General features: G+C 44.0%; 1 long non-coding RNA gene across 1 annotated transcript; it reads left to right on the top strand.

Annotated features, from left to right (window-relative positions):
* The first annotated feature begins 1824 nt into the window (after positions 1-1824).
* LOC309532750 lies at positions 1825-10492 on the top strand. Its single transcript, XR_014220005.1, has 2 exons — positions 1825-1885; positions 10330-10492. It is a non-coding gene; the product is annotated as an uncharacterized lncRNA (long non-coding RNA).
* The last annotated feature ends 6665 nt before the right edge of the window (positions 10493-17157 follow it).

Genomic DNA, 17157 nt, shown 5'->3' with positions numbered 1-17157 from the left:
AGCGAGATGAGCACCGCAACCCCAGAGTCGTTTGTGACTGGACTTAACTGTCAGAGGTCCTTTACCTTTTAAATATATATATATATTTGCCCCCAGATGGAAACGCCATGGCCTTTGGTTGAGCCAATAGAATATCTGTCTGTCTGACTGACTTATGGACAGTTTAGGCAGTGGTAAGTAGATAACAGTCAAAAGGGAACAGATGGGCAGCAGAATTGATCATTCCTGTTGGTTTTATACATTCCACTTCCATGAGAAGTAGGAATGTCCAGAATCTTACTTTTCAGAGGACCAGTTTCCTTGTGTGAGAGCACTGCAGGCTTATGATGGCATATTATCTTTTTATTTATGGGTATACACACTGAGCAAGTGAAGCAGAAAAATACTGAGGCAGCCCCAGTGCTAGTCGGTGACGCAACTGGAGCACACAGATGCTTCACATGCCCACAACCATAGCAGAATTTGACTGGGAAGTCACTAGCTACCAATGGATACATTGGTTTGTTTTATCAGACATTTAACGATGAGCTAACATCTCTTCTCCATCTATTATCTAAGAGCATTATTACTGGCGCTGAAGTTCCAGGTACTTGGAAGTTCCAGATACTTGGAAACAAGATTCACATAATTGTGTAACAGTCCTAATTGTGTAACAGTCCTAACGAAGATGGTGAGTTGTTGGAGTCACATGAGCCAAACTCTCTTATTAATATGGGAGCCAAAAAAATTATAGCTATATTTTCAAAGAGAGACCAGCCAGTGTGGCTCTCGGCGGCCTATACCCAGGAACCCAGACCAGATGGGCTTATTATGAAACAGACCTATAATCACCTGCATTACGAGGCTATTCAATGGCACATCCCAAAAACCATACAATCTATATTGTCCCATGATGCCTGCAAGGCATTTGATAACATGGAGGTTCTTATTCTCGGCACTCAAAGAACGGCCATCAGTTGAGAGGTTTTCACCTTTCTCTCATTGGACAGCATGTGATTGTTAGGAGTTTTCACAGATAGCTATTTGTCACTAACTTGGGCAGAAATGTCACTGCAGGACACCCATAAAGGGTGTTGAGATGGTGCACCAGTTCCTAGGCCTGACACCACACACCTCAGGTGACCAAATGGATTCCATTCTCATGACATGCACCACCTTGGTTCGTCTACACTGCTTAGCAACCATGGCATCTCCCAAACAGGGGTGCTGGGATGGTGTAACGGGGCCTAGATGTCGACCCAAAGTCATGCCAACCCCGTTTTCCTCACCATAGTCAAAAAAAGATGTGGCCTCTTTTTAACTCATGCCTTTAAAGCCCTAAACTGCCTCGGCCCTGCATGCCTGAAGGAGAGTCTCCACCCCCATCGTTCAGCCCAGACACTGAGGTCCAGCGCCGGGGACCTTCTGGCAGTTTCCTCCCTGCAAGATGTGAGGTTACAGGGAACCAGGCAGAGGACCTTCTGGGGAGTGGCACCTGCCCTGTGGAACGCCCTGTCATCAGATGTCAAGGAAATAAACAACTATCTGACTTATAGAAGACATCTGAAAGCAGTCCTGTTTAGGGAAGTTTTTAATGTATTTATCACATCTTTTATATTCTGTTGGGAGTCACCCAGAGTGGCTGGGGAAACCCAGCCATATAGGTAGGGTATAAATAAATTATTATTATTATTATTATTATTATTATTATTATTATTATTATTATTACTACGGTGTTGTTTACTTGGCATGGGAAGAGGCACCCAGAATGGGCCCAGCACACAATGTGCAAATCTAGGCATATACCAGAGTACACCCACGTTTGCTCTTCTATAAGCAAGAGGTTTCCTGTTATGTACTGAAGTTCTCACCCTGGGCCAGCAGGGGGATACTGTAGATAGTTCAGGTCCACATATGCAAATAAGGGATTGAAAGTGACGTTCAGTGATTGGATAGTTACAGAAAGTTGTTACAGTTACGTTGTACTGGAGCTCTATATAAGCAGGCTGACTGAACCCTTCAGTTCAGTTCTGTTCCAGCTTACAAATAAAGAGCTGCTTTGGAAGAATCGCTGTGTCGTCTGATATGTTCACCCACAACTTAACAGTTCCCTCAGTTTGCGACAGGGCTTTTTGGTCCAGCGGAGGTTCCTCCAGGGCTGCAGGGTGCCCCAAACCTGAAGAACAGATCCAGGGTACATGGTTCTACCAGGCAGAGGCTGATTTAGGGGAGTGTGACTGGTTCAGTTGCACTGGGCACTGAGCCTCAGGGAGACACTGCAACTATGATTTAGAACATGGGTAGGCCACCTAAGGCCCGGGGGCTGGATCCGGCCCAATTGCCTTCTAAATCCGGCCCACGGATGGTCCAGGAATCAGCGTGTTTTTACATGAGTAGAATGTGTTCTTTTATTTAAAATGCATCTCTGGGTTATTTGTGGAGCATAGGAATTCATTCCCCCCCCCCAAATATAGTCCGCCCCCCCTCAAGGTCTGAGGGACAGTGGACTGGCCCCCTGCTGAAAAAGTGTGCTGACCCCTGATTTAGAATGTAGTGCAAGAAGCGGAAGGGGGTGGGGATACCAAATTTTGGCAAGGCACAGGGCAGCGCTGAAATCTGAGACCCCAAAATCTGCCACTGTAGCAGGGGAAATCAGCTAAAATTGTTTCTCTGTCGGGCCCTGGTATTCTTTCACGGGATCCCTAATGTTGTCCCAGTGATTCTAGGCATAAATAGTATCTGAGTCCTACGTGTAAATATGAGAAAATATTGCAGGTGCTCAACTCTGGCTTAGGTACCAAGTAAGCAGTTTAATGTATTTATATACTTAATTTTGCACGCTTACAGAATGAAGCATTTTATACGCTTTTGGCAAAATAGCACAAATTAAGCTGGAGCCTGAGCCCGGAGCAGGGTGCATTCCCAGGGCATTCTGGTGAAAAAGAAACCAATGCTTTTTCAAGAGCAAAAACAAAATGAGTTTGAGACATAGAAATGAGTTCTGGAGAGATCATTTCCCTTTAAAGTGCTTTCAGTAAAATGCCTTCCATTCTCTCCCTCTCTGCTCTCTCCCCCTCCCCAAACACACAACTATTTAATTTTGCACTGGCATGAAATAATAGAGTGCTGTGTATCTATTACAGATGTAAAGAGATTTAGACTGCCACAGGTTTCAGTAGCACATTCAAAGCTCTAACAAAGCTGGGTATAATAGACTCTCCCTGCCATTATCCATTCAGCAAGTGTAATAAATGACTCGGCCGCAGCCTGCCATATACTACCCGGCCTAGATAACAGTTGAAAGGAGAAAATTAAATTTTGCTTTTGTTGAAACATTATGATTTATGTTTTTGTAATATTGGCTGCGGTGGGCAACTGGGGGAAAAAGAGAGAGATTGCTGAATATACTTCATGGTTAGCGATTGTACCCCTGGCTGCTTAAAATGTGAGAATGCAGCCTGTCGGTGTTCTTTAATAGTAATAATATCGCCCACATTTCCATTAACCTCTTCATTTATGTAGATTTTTATTTCAAAGAATGTGTACAGGATGGTAGCTCATAGTTCCACACCTATGAAAAATATCAGTGTCATGCTTTATAAACACAGGGCGAGATGTTCCTCTGTGAGGTAAATGATGGATGTAGGTCAAAAAACCTATCTATAATGTTTTGTTATACATATATATATATTGGTATATTAAGTCTCTTTCAATGGGCACATCCCTTTATCCCATCTTTACACCCAGTGACAAGATAGACTCATATCCTTGCGCTTTTAACATCTATAAATATAATTAACTCCTCTCGCCCTAAAAAAATAATATAAAGACAGAAGCAAGACTTTTCCAGGTTACAATTTACCACGGTGCAGTAACTGTCTCTTAATACTGTAATCAGGTGCACACGTCTTATCACATTGTAGAATATAATGAAGATTCGTTTAACATAGTATTTTATCATGGTTTGTCTTTGCATTATTCTCTGTGCTGTCCCTCATCTCACATAAACCCCTCCAAGCTTTAGGTATGTTAAGTATCATCAAGACAATCACTGGACAGACATACTGGAAAAATACATGTATGTGTGCATTCTGTGTATATGCATTAATACACAAACATACATGCACCCCAAATCCAAGCAAGGAAAATATTGATGGTGGACCTTTTTGTATTCTGGCTTCTGTTAGGAAGTGTTTGATATCAGCCTCTATCTCTATGACTCGGTCATTTTTCAAGTAAAAATACCAAACCGCAGATCAAGGTTTGTTTCCAGCACAGCCGGATGTCCGCCGCCCTCTGTAGTCATCCATAATGGAGGATCACAGCAGCCAGTCATAACTCTTTTGATGGAACAATGTTTAAGACACCATCCCTGCCACTGTGATCACACACATTTTAGGGCAATATCCAAGACTAGTTATATTCAAAAATCAACGGGCCTTCTCTGAGTATGACTTAGTTGGAGAGCACCCTTGGCCATAGAGAAAACTGATGCCAGGAACATCTTTGCTAATTTTCAGAAATAATATACACTGCGAGGAAGAACACCCCAAAAATAAGGCTGTGGTAACACAAAAGTTGTTCTTTTGTGACGCGGGTGGCGCTGTGGGCTAAAGCCTCAGCGCCTAGGGCTTGCCGATCGAAAGGTCGGCGGTTCGAATCCCCGCGGCGGGGTGCGCTCCCGCTGCTCGGTCCCAGCGCCTGCCCACCTAGCAGTTCGAAAGCACCCCCGGGGGCAAGTAGATAAATAGGTACCGCTTACCAGCGGGAAGGTAAACGGCGTTCCGTGTGCGGCTCTGGCTCGCCAGAGCAGCGTTGTCACGCTGGCCACGTGACCCGGAAGTGTCTTCGGACAGCGCTGGCCCCCGGCCAATAGATGTGAGATGGGCGCACAAACCCCAGAGTCTGTCAAGACTGGCCCGTTCGGGCAGGGGTACCTTTACCTTTACCTTTACTAACACAAAAGTTGTTCTTTCTTGCTGTTGCTGCTGCTGTTGTTATTTAAATTTCATCTGATGATATCAGGGTGATTTACAATATAAAAACACAGTACAGTGGCACCTCGGGTTAAGAACTTAATTCGTTCTGGAGGTCCGTTCTTAACCTGAAACTGTTCTTAACCTGAGGTACCACTTTAGCTAATGGGGCCTCCCGCTGCCGCCGCGCCGCGCGATTTCTCTTCTCATCCTGAAGCAAAGTTCTTAACCCGAGGTACTATTTCTGCGTTAGCAGTGTCTGTAACCTGAAGCATCTGTAACCTGAGGTACCACTGTAATATATAACACAATAACAAACTTAGGGAACGTGTGGCGCTGTGGTCTAAACCACTGAGCCTCTTGGGCTTGCCGATCGGAAGGTTGGTGGTTTGAATCCCCGCGATGGGGTGAGCTCCCGTTGCTCTGTTCCAGCTCCTGCCAACCTAGCAGTTCAAAAGCATGCCAGTACAAGTGGATAAATAGGTACCATTGCGGCGGGGAGGTAAACGGCATTTCTGTGCACTCTGGTTTCCATCACGGTGTTCCGTTGCGCCAGAAGCGGTTTTGTCACGCTGGTCACATGACCTGGAAAGCTGTCTGTGGACAAATGCCAGCTCCCTTGGCCTGAAAAGTGAGATGAGTGCTTGCTTGGATTTAACCGCCCTGGGGTCCTTTTCTACTTTTAATAACAAACAAACGTGATAGCCTCTCTCCCCGACCACAGCTTAAAAGGCCATAGATTGCTTAATCAACTAATGGCTAATTCCTCTTAGAACCCTTGGGTTCGAAATTCCATCCTATTAAGCACTCTCAGTCCTGCCAACCTAGCAGTTCGAAAGCACGTCAAAAGTGCAAGTAGATAAATAGGTACCTCTCCAGCGGGAAGGTAAACGGTGTTTCCGTGCGCTGCTCTGGTTCGCCAGAAGCGGCTTAGTCATGCTGCCAACATGACCCGGAAGCTGTACGCCGGCTCCCTCGGCCAATAAAGCGAGATGTACACCGCAACCCCAGAGTCAGTCACGACTGGACCTAACGGATATGGGAAACCTAATGGATATGGGAAACTGGAACAACAATGGCCATGGGATGTCATCATAGTGTCATAGGAGCATAGTGTATTTATTATTCCCTGTAAAGCAGATTGTAGCATAAAGTAGACGCATGGCAGCTAGGCCGTTTGAGACGAAAAGCACCAACTTACGCTCAACCTTTGGGGAAGGAAATAGCAGAGGCACTCCTAGCCATATTGTCACCTCGGATGTATTCTTCTTTGTAGGAAAAGTGGAAAGAATTAGAAGTCCCAGTACAGGAAGAATGGTTCCAAAAACTCATGGAATACAGTGGTACCTCAGGTTACATACACTTCAGGTTACATACGCTTCAGGTTACAGACCCCGCTAACCCAGAAATAGTACCTCGGGTTAAGAACTTTGCTTCAGGATGAGAACAGAAATCGTGCCCTGGCGGCGCGGCGGCAGCAGGAGGCCCCATTAGCTAAAGTGGTGCTTCAGGTAAAGAACAGTTTCAGGTTAAGAACGGACCTCTGGAACGAATTAAGTACTTAACCCGAGGTACCACTGTATGCAGAAATGGCAAAACTTACCGGAAGAATGAGAAATCAAAATAACAAACATTTTATAAACAAATGGAAATGGTTTATTGAATATTTACAGAGAAATTGTAAACAGATAAAAACATTAGCAGGATTATTGTAATAACCTGCAGTTATTTATGGTAGATAATTAAATGAGCAAGTGAAATGAATTTGCATATGAAGAAGATATTAAAAAATAATAATAATTAGGGAGCCGCAGGAAGAGGGGGAAGGAAGTCAAATTTTAAAATGTTAAATGGATTGCTAACTAAGAAATGTATAAACTTGAAAAGTATAAATAAAAACTAAAAATAAATTAAAATGTAGGAATATAGTTAGAGAACACACTGAATAGTGACAAGCGAAAAGTTCTAAAGTAACAGGCTTTCTAAGGATGACTGTTGTCTCCTTTATCTCCCTTTAAGACATTAGGAAGAATTCTAGGTGAAAATTCTGTGGGAAATAATTGATAGCTGGCAATCTAATGTGCGAAAGCACCACCGGAAAACTGTGGGCTTGCGATGATGTGAGCCAACATGTGTTATGTGTTATCTGTGCTGTGATATCAGTAATGGTACATTTGCACTCACATCAAGTGAGTGGTATGTATACACCATGGGTAGGCAAACTAAGGCCCGGGGGCCGGATTCAGCCCAATTGCCTTCTAAATCCGGCCAGCGGACGGTCTGGGAATCAGCGTGTTTTTACATGAGTAGAATGTGTCCTTTTATTTAAAATGCATCTCTGGGTTATTTGTGGGGCACAGGAATTCATTCATTCCCCCCCCAAAAGTCCGGCCCCCCACAAGGTCTGAGGGACAGTGGACTGGCCCCCTAGTGAAAAAGCTTGCTGACCCCTGGACTATACACAAAGAAGTCCTTAGCTGCACGTTCTAAACATTGACCAGACATTTATATTGCAGTTTTCACCAGACTGTCATGTTCTCTTAGCGCATGAGGACACTAAGGACTTGTCAGTCCCAGCGCCACCGAGGAAGGTTCCATTGGAAGCAGGCAGTGTAAGATAACCAATAATAATAATAATAATAATAATAATAATAATAATAATAATAATAATAATATACCACCCTATACCCGGAGGTCTTGGGGCGGTTCGCAGAACAAAATCAAAATATAAAACCACAAAATATATCGTCAATATAATGACAACAACCCAACTAGGGCAATATTATCATATTCTTTGAGAAAGATAAAACAAATGGTGAATTACTTTATTCAAAGGATTTATTTGCATTGAAGGAATGCAATGTATGTTTCAAAAAATCCGGAGAAATTTGCAGAACAAATCCCATATAACACCTAACCTGAGCCAAGCTCCACTGATACCTGTGGATTCCAGCGCAGCATGATTTTAAATCTGAATTAACTGGATTGTGGAGCTATTATAATTGAAAGTGCTAGATAAATCATCTTTGCCCTGGGTTCTTGCAATGATGCTTCACGATATGTCATTCTGTGCCGTCAGGACGTAAAGAGACAGAAGTCACAATCCGTATAGGACCAAGATGATACCAATTAAAAATATTAAACTACAGGTGATAAAATGAGGAAGAACCAGCTCTTTGAGATAGCTAATACACTCAAAGGCAGGAATTCAGATGGTCTTCTCTCTGTGCATTTTGTTATAACTAAAATGTTAATTTCACATTTTAGCTATTTTGGCAAACAAAAACAAATTTATGTTGGAGGTGCGGTAAAGCAGAGGGGACACTCATGTTTGGTGGACCTGTGGAAAAATCAAAAGCTTCTGCGGCATAGTGTATGATGAATTTAAAAAAATGTTTAAGCATAACTTTATGAAAAATATAGAAGCTTTCCTATTAGGGATAACGGACAGAGGTATAACAAGAGAAGATCAGAAAATATTCCTTTATGCCACAGGCGCGGCAAGGACCTTAATTGCCAGAAATTGGAAAAAAGAATTTGTGCCAACAAAAATGGATAAATTACTAAATTATATTGAATTGGCTAGATTAGCAGAGGCAATTAGGGGACTCCCCAGACAAGAATTTCAAAAAGAATGGGGAAAATGTAAAGAATACTTTACAAAACAGTGCCCTAAAATACACACCTGGTCTTGTTTCGACTAATGTCTGCAGGAGACTTTGTGGTTTTTTTAAAAGTCATAATTTGAAAAAAACAACCCGTAATAATAATTCATAAAGGAAACAGTTTATAAGAAGTAAATAAGGAGGCCATGTACAGGATAAAGGAAGTCTTTTATTTTTGCCATTTGTTTTATGTTATGTTGTGTTTGTTTTATGTTATGTTCATGTCTAATGGTGGTGGATTCGTTTATTTGCGCTGTGGTGGATTTATGTTGTAAGTAAAATTAATTAAAAATACATATGTTAATTTAACCTGGCGGTCTAACAAAGATGGGAGCAGACACAGCCACATTTTAACAGTTCTCCGTATTCGCTGGCTCTGAGAACTCACAGTTGCAGCAATCCTTCTGAAAGGTGTGGACGATAGTGGCTCTGAACCTCTCTTAATCAGTTATTCTGCTGCTGCTTCCAGAAAGAATTTTTGTGGAGCGATATTCAGTCTCCTTATCGACCCTGCCTAGCCCCAAATGCATGCAGACACAACAGCACTCCTGCTTACATTTAATGCTGAAACATTTGTAAGTACTGTAAATCCTATGATCTATTGGACTAATGAAAAAGAAGGTTTATCATTGCAGTCCAGTGTAAATCTGAGGATAACCTTAGTGTGTGGCCAATTTATTCCTTTAACAGGTTTATTCCTTTATCAGGTGTTTGGGGAAGGTTTCAACATAAGTATAGCAGAGACGTAATTTGCTGCAGGGCAGATTTATTTCTTTCATAGTGTTATTATTTTAACACTCTGATAATCACTAGGAGTATGTTTTACCATTTGGTATTTGTGTGTGCAGACGCATGCATGTGTGTTTATTCATTCCGTGAAAAGGTTCATTTCCTTATCAGCTATTCATTTTAAAGAGTTTTATTACATATGCAGAGTGTGTCGGGGACTGGAGTGCAGTAATTTTATTAAGAGATTTATCCTGTGTCAAATATTCACTTAGCTGGGTTCACCGTAATGCAATCATGCACTCTCGCCTGGCCGATTTTCTTTCTATCTTATTGCTTCGAATAAACAATGCCTTTCTCACAGTGTGGCCTGCCTGGTCCTTCTCTACCCAGCACCAGAGATCTCCCTCTCCCCTTCGTCTCCACTTCCATTTTGCTCCTTGATTAACATCTCTTGCGCTATCATGAGAATGCAAACTTGGTTGCCTCTCTTATGTACTGACTGTTATAATGTGGTAGGATTTATTTAGAGGATGAGGAGGTGAGGACATCTTCAATACTGGAGTTCAAAGGAGGTTTGGAGCAGCTTGGGTCTGTTTTTTCTGTGGCATCCACCAACCCAATGGAGCCTGCCTTTCCCCACTGCTTGTTCCTGAAGGCAAGTTTGCACCCAACTTGGAAGGACATCAATATAGTTTTCTGGATCAGAACAAGTATTTGTCCTCTTCTGTGTGACATACCTCCATGTATTTGGAGAGTGCTGTCATGTTCCCTCTCATTCAGTCTTCTCTTTATTTCAGCTGAACATACATGGTTTCTTCAACCTTTTCTCAAAGGATGCATTTTCCATACTGCTGACCACATTTGTTCTCTGAATCTGTTATAATTTATCTATATAATTCCTGAAGTGTGGCAGCCAGTGTTATGTACTGAAGTTCTCACCCTGGGCCAGCAGGGGGTTACTGTAGATAATTTTCACTCAGGTCCACATATGCAAATAAGGGATTGAAAGTGACGTTCAGTGATTGGATAGTTACAGAAAATGGTTACTGTTGCGTTCTAGTGGAGCTCTATATAAGCAGGCTGGCTGAACCCTTCAGTTCAGTTCTGTTCTGGCCTGTGAATAAACAAGAGCTGTTTGAAGAATCGCTGTGTCGTCTGATATGTTCACCCACAACTTAACAGCCAGAACTGCATATAGTATTCCATATGAGTATTCTACCAGCGCAGAATAAAGTTGGAACACTTACTTCCTGTGCCTTGGAAACTATGGTTCTATAAATGCAGCCTCAAATGGCATTAACTATTTCAGGAACTGCATCAAATTGTTGACATGTTCAGCATGCTGTAATGCCAAAGTCTGAAAGCCTTTTCACGTGTAGCACTGCAAAGCAAGGTGCCATCTATTCCATAACTGTGCAATTGCTCTCCTCGCCAAACTTTGCATTTGTCTCTGTTTAAGTTTATTTTGGGATTTCCCACTCTGCCAAGACCATTTTACATTTTATTCCAATCTTTTGAGATGTTAGTTATCCTTCCCGGACACTGAGGTCCAGTGCCGAGGGCCTTCTGGCGGTTCCCTCGCTGCGAGAAGCCAAGTTACAGGGAACCAGGCAGAGGGCCTTCTCAGTAGTGGCACCTGCCCTGTGGAATGCGCTCCCACCAGATGTCAAAGAGAAAAACAACTACCAGATTTTTAGAAGACATCTGAAGGCAGCCCTGTTTAGGGAAGCTTTTAAAGTTTAATAGACTAATGTATTTTAATATTCTGTTGGAAGCTGCTCAGAGTGGCTGGGGAAACCCAGCCAGATGGGTGGGGTATAAATAAATCATCATCATCATCATCATCATCATCATCATCCTCATCATTTTGTGTCACTTGCAGATCTGATAAGGATTCCCTCCACCCTTTCATCTCAGTCATTGATAAAAATGGGCCAAGGACAGAGCCTTGCAGAAAAAATTGTCAGTGTCTTAGTCCATGTTTTCTCTAATTAGATGCAGCCCCATGTATTGGAGTAATCTAACCTAGAGGTTACTAGAGCACAGGCGACAGAAGTCAGGTTAACCCTGTCCAGATAGGGGTGTAGAGGGGCCACCAGCCAATGTTGAGGGCACTGAGGCCATGTGAGCCTCAAGTGACCACAGAGGACCCAGAAGCACCCCCAAGAGGCATGCCAACTCTAGGGGGCCAATGTGTCTTTGGCCCCCTCAATCTTTGTTGGAAAGTGGCTGGGCCCCCTTTGTGAGTTGTTTGTGTGTGACATCACACATGTTGCACACCACAGCTTTAGTGGCTGGCTCCTCCAGAGTGCTCGATGTGACATCTCTCGTGTGAAACAACATGTGCATGACGTGCATCACATCACACACACATGGCACACGCTGGCCCTCCCAGTCTTGGGGGCACCCTGGTGTCTCTGCCCCCCAAGCTAAATACCCACCCCTTCAGAAGGATTGTAACCCCATCAAGAGCAGGCAACCTCCCATCCATCTAGGGAACTGCCCACTATTAGTGCCTTCATCTTACCTGGATTGAGCTTCAGTTTGTTGGCTCTCATCCAGTCCATTACCGAGGCAAGACAACGGTCCACAACATCCACTGCCTCACCTGCAGTGGTAAAAGACAAGCAGAGCTATGTGTCACCAGCATATTGTTGACAACATACAGTCGTACCTTGGTTTTCGAACAGCTTAGTTCGCGAACATTTTGGCTCCCGAACGCCGCAAACCCGGAAGTGACTGTTCGGGTTTGCGAACTATTTTTGGAAGCCAAATGTCTGACGGGGCTTTCACGGCTTGCGATTGGCTGCAGGAGCTTCCTACAGCCAATTGGAAGCCATGCTTTGGTTTCTGAATGTTTTGGAAGTCGAATGGACTTCTAGAACGGATTCCGTTTGACTTCCAAGGTAGAACTGCACTCCAAAACTCTGGATGACCCCACTCAGAGGTTTCATGTAGATGTTAAACAGCATGGGGGACAAATATCAAACCCTGAGGGACCCCACACTGAAGGCTGCACGGGGCTGAAGAACACAACCCAATCATCACCCTCTGGAAATGTCCATCTAGGGATGACCAAAACCACCTCACACCTCACCTATCCTCAACTTGGACAGCCACTCCAGAAGGGTACCATGACTGATGGTATTGAAATCTGCTGAAAGGTCAAGGAGACCTAACGGGAACATATTTCCTGTCTCTCTCCCAGAAGAGGTCATTGTACAGGGGGACCCAAGCAGTTTCTGTGCCAAAGCTGGGCCTAAACCCCAATTGAAATGGCTCTAGAAGGACTTCAAGGTCCCTCCCCCCACTGCATAGGGGCCACATGCCTTTTGGTGCATTCCATTCCATCACCCCACAGTCTTAACTATAGTTCCTTATTAGTATTTAAAATGCTTTCTGTCAGACTCCTCATTTGTCTTCTCATCATGAGCCAAGGTTTGACAATTGGATTATTGTGACATTATTGTTCATTTCAACATAGATTAAAAACAGCAGAATGGGGAAGAATGAAAGGTTAACATGAAACATGTCATCAGCCAGAATTGCTAGAATGACTTCAGGGAGCGGTCAGTGCGTAGATGGATTTTAATCTAAATAAATGCTCAGCTAATTAGGGAGTAAAATCCCTTCACAAAACTGAATTTTTTGGGTTTTGGTGGAGGGGAGAGAGGACAACATTTCAATTCCAGGAAATATAACTTGTAAATTGTGGGTCTTGGTGGAAAAAACATTATCCTGCATTTTTCTTTTAATTCAACTTTTTAATCTGTTTTGCAATGAACAAAAAAACCTCATGAACCATAACTTTTTTTGCCATATTTTTCTGGCTAGTTTTTAATCCTTTCAGTTTTGCCGTACACTACAATGTCATTTCATGTTACACTTTCATAAGGTTTGGTGATCAATTGATTTCTCTGGTCTTTCTTTTTTCCTTTTCCTGTTAGCAAAGATATGCTGCTACAGCGCCGAGCTCTTCCTACAATCTGCACTGATACTCACACCCATGACTGTTCATTTCACATGGAAAGATAGCCAATATTCAACGAAAGAATGTCCACTAAATTTCAGAAGCTCATGTTCTAGTCACAGTGGTTTACCTTCATATCAAGCAATTCCTCAAATTGGTTATTGCTGAGATAGGGATCTGTCAAATATCATTTCTGTACTGCAGATACATTGTCGAAACTGTATTTTAAAACATATTTTTATTACATAACTTTCCTCCCCTTTCCTAATAGCCAAATAAACACTCATGCAATATGAGTGTGGAATGGTGAACTAATTGAACCAGTGGATGGAGACACGAGGAAGGAAACCTGGGCTTTTTGCAATTGCAAAAAGATTGACATTTCTAATATGTACTTGACTACAAAGGTTGACTTCCTGGACAAGGCCAGATGCCCTCATCTTTATCACCTCACCAACAGTTGATCGTTGGTCTCATACCTTTAAGTGCCGTCTATGTGTTGTCCGGTCAACTCACCCAAACAACTTTTGCTGAATCAACCACCATGAAATGTCCTAGTGTGGAAAGTTGAATGGCTTTCTATTTTGACAGTTATATTAACATGTCCAAATCTTTCTCCCATTGCACCAAACACTTAAAGAATGAAGGTGCAAAGGTTTGAAACGGCTGTTCAACCAGTGGAGAAAGGCCGAAGGTGAGAGGCCCAGATCTGGAAGCAATTTGATGCAGAAATAAGTTCCACTGAGTTTAATGGGAATTGCTTCCAAGGAAGTATGTGTACTTGGCCTGGTTCGGCGCTCCTCTCCCAGCATGAGGAGCCAATGTTCGTGGAGAGGAGCACCAGGCTGCCCTGCCCTGTGTGGGGGCGCCTACTTTGCACGCCCTCAAAAATCCACACCCCACTGGCACCTCCTACACTACACTCCGGTGTACAATATTACTGAGCAGCTTTGTTGTTGGTGTTTAGTTGTGTCTGACTCTTCGTGACCCCCTGGACCAGAGCACACCAAGCACTCCTGTCTTCCACTGCCTCCCGCAGTTTGGTCAAACTCATGTTGGTAGCTTCGAGAACATTGTCCAACCATCTCGTCCTCTGTCGTCCCCTTCTCCTTGTGCCCTCCATCTTTCCCAACATCAGGGTCTTTTCCAGGGAGTCTTCTCTTCTCATGAGGTGGCCAAAGTATTGGAGTGTCAGCTTCAGGATCTGTCCTTCCAGAGAGCACTCAGGGCTGATTTCCTTCAGAATGGAGAGGTTTGACCTTCTTGCAGTCCATGGGACTCTCAAGAGTCTCCTGCAGCACCATAATTCAAAAGCATCAATTCTTTGGCGATCAGCCTTCTTTATGGTCCAGCTCTCACTTCCATACATCACTACTGGGAAAACCATAGCTTTAACTATACGGACCTTTGTTGGCAAGGTGATATCTCTGCTTTTTAAGATGCTGTCTAGGTTTGTCATTGCTTTTCTCCCAAGAAGCAGGCGTCTTTTAATTTCATGGCTGCTGTCACCATCTGCAGTGATCATGGAACCCAAGAAAGTAAAATCTCTCACTGCCTCCATTTCTTCCCCTTCTATTTGCCAGGAGGTGATGGTACCAGTTGCCATGATCTTCGTTTTTTTGATGTTGCGCTTCAGACCTTATTTTGTGCTCTCCTCTTTCACCCTCATTAAAAGGTTCTTTAATTCCTCCTCACTTTCTGCCATCAAGGTTGCGTGCAAGTGCAGCTTGCAAGTGTGCAAATGAGAACCTGAAGTTGGTTGCTGCTTCTCTCTTTCCCTGGCCAGGAAATGGAACGAGCAATGAATGGAAAAGTGGGGAAAGATCTGAGGTTTTTTGAGGGTGCAGCTGAGGAAAGGCTTGCATTTGGGAAATCGGGACTCAGCATGACAAAGTGAGAAGCCATGATGGCTCATGGGTTTTTGTGATGGTCCTGGCATCTTCGGGGCAGTTGAAGACGTGTGGTCTAAACCACTGAGCCTCTTGGGCTTGCCGAACGGAAGGTTGATGGTTCAAATCCATGCAACGGGGTGAGCTCCCATTGCTCTGTCCCAGCTCCTGCCAACCTAGCAGTTCAAAAGTACGCCAGCGCAAGTAGATACATAGGTAATGCTGTGGTCAGAAGGTAAACGGCGTTTCTGTGTGCTCTGGTTTCCATCACAGTGTTTCGTTGCACCAGAAGTGGTTTAGTCATGCTGGCCACATGACCTGGAAAGCTGTCTGTGGACAAATGGTGGCTCCCTCAGCCTGAAAGCAAGATGTGCACCACATCCCATAGTTGCCTTTGACTGGACTTAACCGTCCAGGGGTCCTTTACCTTTTACCTTTAGCACAGTGAAGGTAAGTCTGTTTTGCTTGGTATCATACAAACCAAATGCATATTGAAGTGACATTGGATTATGGGGAAAGTTGAACGGGATGCTATGCCAGAGGACCAGGGCAGGGGAGGTCTCTGCTTTCTCCATTGCTATGAGAAGCAGTTACTGAGGAGTTGGAGCAGGGAAAACCACAATAACATCAGGATATACCTATAGGTTTTTCTACATGCTGTAGAGGGGAAAATTTGACATGGGACTTGTTTTCAGTGATGGGTCCCTTTTATTGTAATCAGTCTATACATGAATCCCAGCAGGAAACTGGATTCCGACCCTTTGATTTTGAGTTATTTAAAATCCAGAGTGATTTAATGTTTCAGAAGCCCCATTAGTAATGTAGAAGAAGCTTTCTGTTTTGACCCTATGAGTTAATGCTTTATTTGATTTTAGTGAAGGCGGTGAAACCAGTGAAGGCGGTGAAGGTCCTGTGTGAGTGTCTGGAGGCGGTTGGAGGATGGATGGTGGCTAAAAGATTGAGGTTGAATCCTGACAAGAAGTACTGTTTTGGGGGGACAGGAGGCGGGCAGGTGTGGAGAACTCCCTGGTCCTGAATGGGGCAACTGTGCCGCTGAAGGACCAGGTGCACAGCCTGGGAGTCATTTTGGACTCACAGCTGTCCATGGAGGCACAGGTCAAATCTGTGTCCAGGGCCATCTGGTATGCAGGCCATCTGGTACGCAGTTTACCAGCTCCATCTGGTACGCAGGCTGAGACCCTACCTGCCCGTGGACTGTTTCCCCAGAGTGGTGCATGCTCTGGTTATCTCCTGCTTGGACTACTGCAATGTGCTCTATGTGGGGCTACCTTTGAAGGTGACCCGGAAACTACAACTAATCCAGAACGCGGTAGCCAGACTGGTGACTGGGAGCGGCCACCGAGACCACATAACACTGGTCTTGAAAGACCTACATTGGCTCCCAGTACGTTTCCGAGCACAATTCAAAGTGTTGGTGCTGACCTTTAAAGCCCTAAATGGCCTCGGTCCAGTATATCTGAAGGAGCGTCTCCACCCCCATCGTTCTACCTGGACACTGAGGTCCAGCACTGAGGGCCTTCTGGCGGTTCCCTCACTGTGAGAAGCTAAGTTACAGGGAACCAGGCAGAGGGCCTTCTCAGTAGTGGCGCCCTCCCTGTGGAATGCCCTCCCACCAGATGAGAACAACAACTACCAGACTTTTAGAAGACATCTGAAGGCAGCCCTGTTTAGGGAAGCTTTTAATGTTTGCTGTATTACAGTATTTTAATATTGAGCGGGGTATAAATAACAAATTATTATTATTGTTGTTGTTGTTGTTGTTGTTGTTGTTGTTGTTGTAGTAGTAGTTTTGGTCATGGCCTGGCATGTAGGTTTTTGCCTTGGGTCCGAAGAGTTATCCCTCCTGAATACCTTGTGGTTTGCTGCAATATATCTCAGAACAGCAGATCACTGTGGGGAGAACCAGAAAGTCCCCACTTCCCCCCAGC

This window comes from Podarcis vaucheri (genome assembly GCF_965113315.1).
Source record: "Podarcis vaucheri genome assembly, chromosome: 5".
Taxonomy (NCBI): Eukaryota; Metazoa; Chordata; class Lepidosauria; order Squamata; family Lacertidae; genus Podarcis; species Podarcis vaucheri.
The sequence above is the reverse complement of the archived record's forward strand: the minus strand, read 5'-3'. Positions and strand labels throughout refer to the sequence as shown.